Here is a 6000-nt window from a genome sequence, read left to right on the forward strand (position 1 = left end):
TATGCTAATCTGGCACCAAGGACTTGTCTGGCCAGGTTTGCCAAGGTTAACCCCTAACCCTTTTGTGACATGTCAGTGATGTAGCAATGATGTAGCAATGATGCTGTACGAACTGGGATATGGTGGGAAACTTTTAAAAGTCCTTCTCACCCCATCCTTGGGGTTCAAAATTCCTCTTTGAACCTGTTGTGCAATAAACTTTGGTCTACAGCTATTTGCTTTGGTTGGTAGCTGGACTCCTTCCTTTATTCTGCAGGGACCCGCGGGCTCTGCCCGACCAGCTGGGGGACTGAGCAGCCTCACACCTAGATTTTTCCATAACAGAATGAAGAACTAGCTGACCTTGGGAGCAGATTGCTTAAAGGCCCCGATTTGCTCAGGGTGTGGTCTTAGAAGCAACAGAGTTGTAGTATGGCAAGGGACCCCGAGGGTCATCCAGTCCCACCCCCCCTGCAGTGCAGGAATAGAACCGTAACCGCTGCCCCTTCCTGAAGATGAGGAGGTCTGGCTCTGGTCAGTGCTTGAATGAGTCATTTTCTAGAAGCCACGTGGACACGGCCTTGGGTTCCATGATGGAAGAAAGAGGAGACACATGGATGGGAGAGAAAGAGAGAGAGAGAAAGAGAGAGAGAGTGAGAGTGAGAGAGAGAGAGAGAGAGAGAGAGAGAGAGAGAGAGAGAGAAGAGATGGATTACAGCGAGCTTGTTGTTGTTCTTGTTTAGTCGTTTAGTCGTGTCCGACTCTTCATGACCCCATGGACCAGAGCACGCCAGGCACTCCTGTCTTCCACTGCCTCCCGCAGTTTGATCAGACTCATGTTTGTAGCTTCGAGAACACTGTCCCACCATCTCGTCCTCTGTCATCCCCTTTGTCTTGTGCCCTCCATCTTTCCCAACATCAGGGTCTTTTCCAGGGAGTCTTCTCTTCTCATGAGGTGGCCAAAGTATTGGAGCCTCAGCTTCAGGATCTGTCCTTCCAGTGAGTACTCAGGGCTGATTTCCTTCAGAATGGAGAGGTTTGATAAGAACTTGTTGAGCGGATAATAATGAAATTATAATACAGAAGGGGGAGGTGTGAGGAGGTCGGGGAAATAAGGTTTAAGAAAGAAAGGGATTGCAATTATACCTGTTTTTCTATTGTTTGTTTGTGTATGTTTGTATGTTGGTATGTGTTTATGTGTATAAATGGAAACTTCAATAAATATCACTTAAAAAAAAACAAAACAGAATGGAGAGGTTTGATCTTCTTGCAGTCCATGGGACTCTCATGAGTCTCCTCCAGCACCATAATTCAAAAGCATCCATTCTTCGGCCATCAGCCTTCTTTGTAGTCCAGCTCTCACTTCCATACATCACAACTGGGAAAACCATAGTTTTAACTATACGGACCTTAGAGGGGGAAATTGCACCTTGGAAGCCAAATTTACTGCTTGGGGCAGTAAAGGCAAGTGATGGACAGGAATCCTGTGGCTTTCCAGTTGTTGTCAGGTTCCAGTTGTTGGCTAGCATGACCTTGGGACCAGTTGCCTGGCTAGCATGACCAATGGTCACAGATTGTGAGAGCCACATCTGCTGGGCCACATGTTTAAACCAATCCAAGTCACTGGAGGGCGAGTATGGTGCAGTGGTTTTGGTGTCTGGTGAACTCCTGGACAACCAGGAGTTCAAATCCCCACTCAGCCATGAAGCCCACTGGGTGACCTTGGGACCAGCCTCTCACTCTCAGCCTACCCTACCTCACAGGGTTGTTGTGAGAATAAAATGGTCAGGAGGAGAACTATGTACACCACCTCGCTGGAGGAAAGGTGGGGTGGAAATGCAATCCATCCATCAATTGAGTCCAAGTGCAGAATGCTGCTTAGAGCATCAGCATACTGGGACCCAGAAGAGACCAAAGTTCGAATCTCCGCTCAGTCATGCGGCTCACCAGGTGACCCTGAAGCCAGTCATTGCCTCTCTCATCCTAAGATTCCTTGCAAGGTTGTTGTTGTGAGGATAACATGGAGGGGAGGATAAATAGAGAGATGATAGGTAGGTAGGTAGGTAGGTAGGTAGGTAGATGGATGATAGATAGATGATAGAGACAGATAGATATAGATGATAGAGATGGTAGATGGATGATAGCAAGAGAGATGGATGTCAAGGAAATAAACAACTCTCTGACTTTAAGAAGACATCTGAAGGCAACCCTGCATGTTTGATCGTTTACCGCATTTTTAATATTTTTTGGGTAGCTGCCCAGAGTGGCTGCAGAAAGCCAGCCAGAAGGGTGGGGTAATTATTATTATTGTTATATTGTTATTGTTATTAAAATTATCAGGACCAGTCCTCCTATTATGCAAAGTGAGATGACCCCCAGCTCAGGCTGAAAATTTGGAGGTACAGTCATACCTCGGGTTGAAGTTGCTTCAGATTGAGTGCTTTCGGGTTGCACTCTGCAGCGACCCGGAAGTAACAGAATACGTTACTTCCGGGTTTCACCGCTCGCGCATGCGCAGACGGTCAAAATGACATCATGCGCATGCACGGAAGTGGCAAATCGCGATCTGTGCATGCGCAGATGCGCAGTCACGGGTTGCGTTCGCTTCAGGATGCAAACGGGGCTCTGGAACGGATCCCGTTCGCATCCTGAGATACCACTGTACCATTAACAATTAATTCAAGATTCTCTGTTGTTTAATCTCTGTCGGCAGGGCAGCCTTGGGATTCTCCACCTCTGGCGCAGAAATATCTTGTGCCACCTCTGCATTTACACCTCCATGTGCTGCTCCCCGAAACCCATGGATTCCTCCCCTTCATTTTGCATGCCTGCGACGGATGCTGCTCCTGTCAGGTGAGAGAGCCCCCGCCCGGATCTTGCCGCCCTCACTCTGGATGCTGCAGAGGTGCCACCACCCAGAGGCTGCGCTTGCAACTTGGCTGCCTCAGTAATTGAATTAAGCTTCTTAATAAAGCTACTTGCTATTTCCCTAATTCCTCTCCAGACACTCTAATGCTATTACCCCAAACAGAGCGCCATTTAAACTGCTTAGTTTTGATTGCTTTGCAAGCGAAGCCTGCAGGCTGAAGGCGCCGCACGCCCAGTCTGAAATCCAGGAGGACCACGGAGGCACAGAACTGGAGGGTGGGAAGGGGTCAGTCATCTAGTCCAACCCCCTGCAATCTCAGGGATCTCAACTGAAGCATCCATGACAGGTGGCCACCCAACCTCTGCTTAAAAACCTCCAAGGAAGGAGAGTCCAATACTTTCTGAGGTTGTCCGCTCCACTGTCAGAAAGTTCTTCCTGATGTTTAGTCTGAATCTCCTTCCTGGTAACTTGAAGCCATTCGTTCAGGTCCTACCCAGCAGAGCAGGAGAAACAAGGTTGCTCCCTCTTCCGTGGGACGGCCCTTGAGATATTCAAAGGTGGCTACCATATCTTGCCACTGTGATCCACACGACGGTCACCTCCAGACTGGATTATTGTAACTCGCTCTACGTGGGGCTACCCTTGAGACTGACCCAGAAAACTCCAGCGGGTGCAGAATGCCTTCGCTGCGAGATCACATTCACCCGGTGCTATACCAGCTGCACTGGCTCCCAGTGGAGTACAGGATCAGGTTCAAGGTGCTGGTTTTGACCTTTAAAGCCCTATACGGCCTAGGACCTTCGTACCTATGGGACCGCCTCTCCTGGTATGTCCCACGGAGGACCTTATGGTCCTCAAAGAAAAACATTTTGGAGGTCACGGGCCACAGGGAGGTTAGGCTGGCCTCAACCAGAGCCAGGGCTTTTTTGGCCGTGGCCCCAATCTAGTGGAATGCTCTGTCCCAAGAGACTAGGGCCCTGCAGGAATTGACATCTTTCCGCAGGGCCTGCAAGAGCTGTTCCACCAGGCCTTTGGCCAAGGCACAGTCTGACCCCCCTCCTTCTGTAATCCTCATAGAACTCTAGCCCAATGGTTGCCATTTGATTTTAAATTCATTTTAGAATATTGATTTTAGAATGCTGTGTTACTTTTATTGCTGTTAGCGGCTCTGAGCCTGGCCACGGCTGGGGAGGGCGGGATATAAATTTTTTTTTTTTTTAGTTTTTATTATTATTATTTATTATCTCCTCCCAGTCTTCTCTTCTCCAGGCTAAACATCCCCAACTGCCTCAACTGTCTGGGGGAGCTGAGCACCTCTGTAAACAGCCAAGTTCTTTGCAGGGCAGGGCAGGGCAGGGGTCTTCTTCTTTGGTGATCACTCATAGCTCAGGAAGATGGTCTTCCATGAACACAGTCTTAACAGTGAGTCTGTAAGTGACTATGGAGGCCAGTTCTGGACCCACATGTCTTTCCACAGTGGGGACATAGGTTTCCAGGTGTGATGGCCTGGGATTCGGACTCGGATGCTGAACCTGAGGGATCCCAGCCTGCACAGGATTCCCTGTCTCCAGAACCAGCTGAGCCAGGGCTGGGGCACGAGCCTGAAGGGTCCTCACCAACCCACTAAGAATCATAGAATTATAGAGCTGGAACGGAGCCCCAAGGTCATCTACTCCAACCTCCTGCAGGAATTATTTATGTATTTATTACATTATAGACCACCTTTATCTTCCAGGTGGCCTCCATGGCTCTCCTCCTCCCCATTCCATCCCCACAACAACCTTGTGAGGTAGGTTAGGCTGAGAGATGGCAATTGGCCCAAGGTCACCCAGTGAGTTGCATGGCCATGTGGAGATTCGAACCTTGAACTACCAAGTCAGAGCCAGTATGGTGTAGTGGTTAAGAGCGGTGAACTCGTATTCTGGTGAACAGGGTTTGCTTCCCCGCTCCTCCACATGCAGCTGCTGGGTGACCTTGGGCTAGTCACACTTCTGTGAAGTCTCTCAGCCCCACTCACCCCACAGAGTGTTTGTTGTGGGGGAGGAAGGGAAAGGAGAATGTTAGCCACTTTGAGACTCCTTCGGGTAGTGAAAAAGTGGGATATCAAATCCAAACTCTTCTTCTTCTTCAAGTCATAGTCCAGCACTCTAACCTTTAGGCCAGACAATAACGCAACAAAAGTCAAAGCAGTGGCAATTAATTGCGCATTTATTCAAAATCAAAATATTTGCTTTAATTATGTGATCAAAGCCAATGTCTGGAGGTCATTTACACCTCCACCTCCCCCTCCAGTGCTTGAGGCACCTGATAATGGAGCAATTTGTCTCCAAGGCTTCTTCTTACTAGCAAGAGATGCTCTCGAGGACCTTCTGAAATGTAAATGAAAGGGAAAGCAAAAGAATATTAGTAGTCATCTGTCTGGACCCGTCAAGTAAAAAGCGTAATAATAGTCTAGCAAAGTTTTGTAAAGGCCAGTGGTTAATAAACAGGAACTGTACCCCAGACACATTGAGAATGGAGCATTGGAGCATTTGTGAACATATTCTTAAAAAAGATAGGCTCCAAGAGTGATCTCACTTTCGAAACCCGTCCATTGGGGAAACTGCCTGTTTCTTCCTCCTCTCTGCTTCCTGTTTCGTAATTTGCCATGGGATCCAGAAAAGGACCTCTCCTCTTCTTCCTAGGGAGAGGGGAGAAATTAGTTCACTTTGCACTTCCTGAACTCAAGCACAGTTTCCTTCCAAATCCACGCTTGGGCGAATTTTAAAATGAGGTTTTTCGACCCCAAAGTGTACATCAGAATGCTTTATCAGTGACCGCAGTGTACGAAAATGCATTGCAGAAGAGGAGAGTGGGAGGTGAGGAGTTGGTCACATCTTCCAATATCTCAAGGGCTGTCCCATGGAAGATGGAGTGATCTGGTTTTCTGCTGCTCTGGAGGGTAGGACTCGAACCCATAGCTTCAAGTTACAAGAATGGAGATTGCAACTAAACAACAGGAAGAACTTTCTAATGGTAAGGCGCAGTTCAACAGTGGAACAAACTCCCTTGGCAGGTTGTGGACTCTCCATCTTTAAAAAAATTTGGATGGCCATCTGTTTTGGGTGCTTTAGCTAAGATCCCTGCATTACAAGAGGTTGAACTAAATTACC

This window comes from Podarcis erhardii, assembly GCF_964252035.2.
Source record: "Podarcis erhardii genome assembly, chromosome: 3".
Lineage (NCBI taxonomy): Eukaryota > Metazoa > Chordata > Lepidosauria > Squamata > Lacertidae > Podarcis > Podarcis erhardii.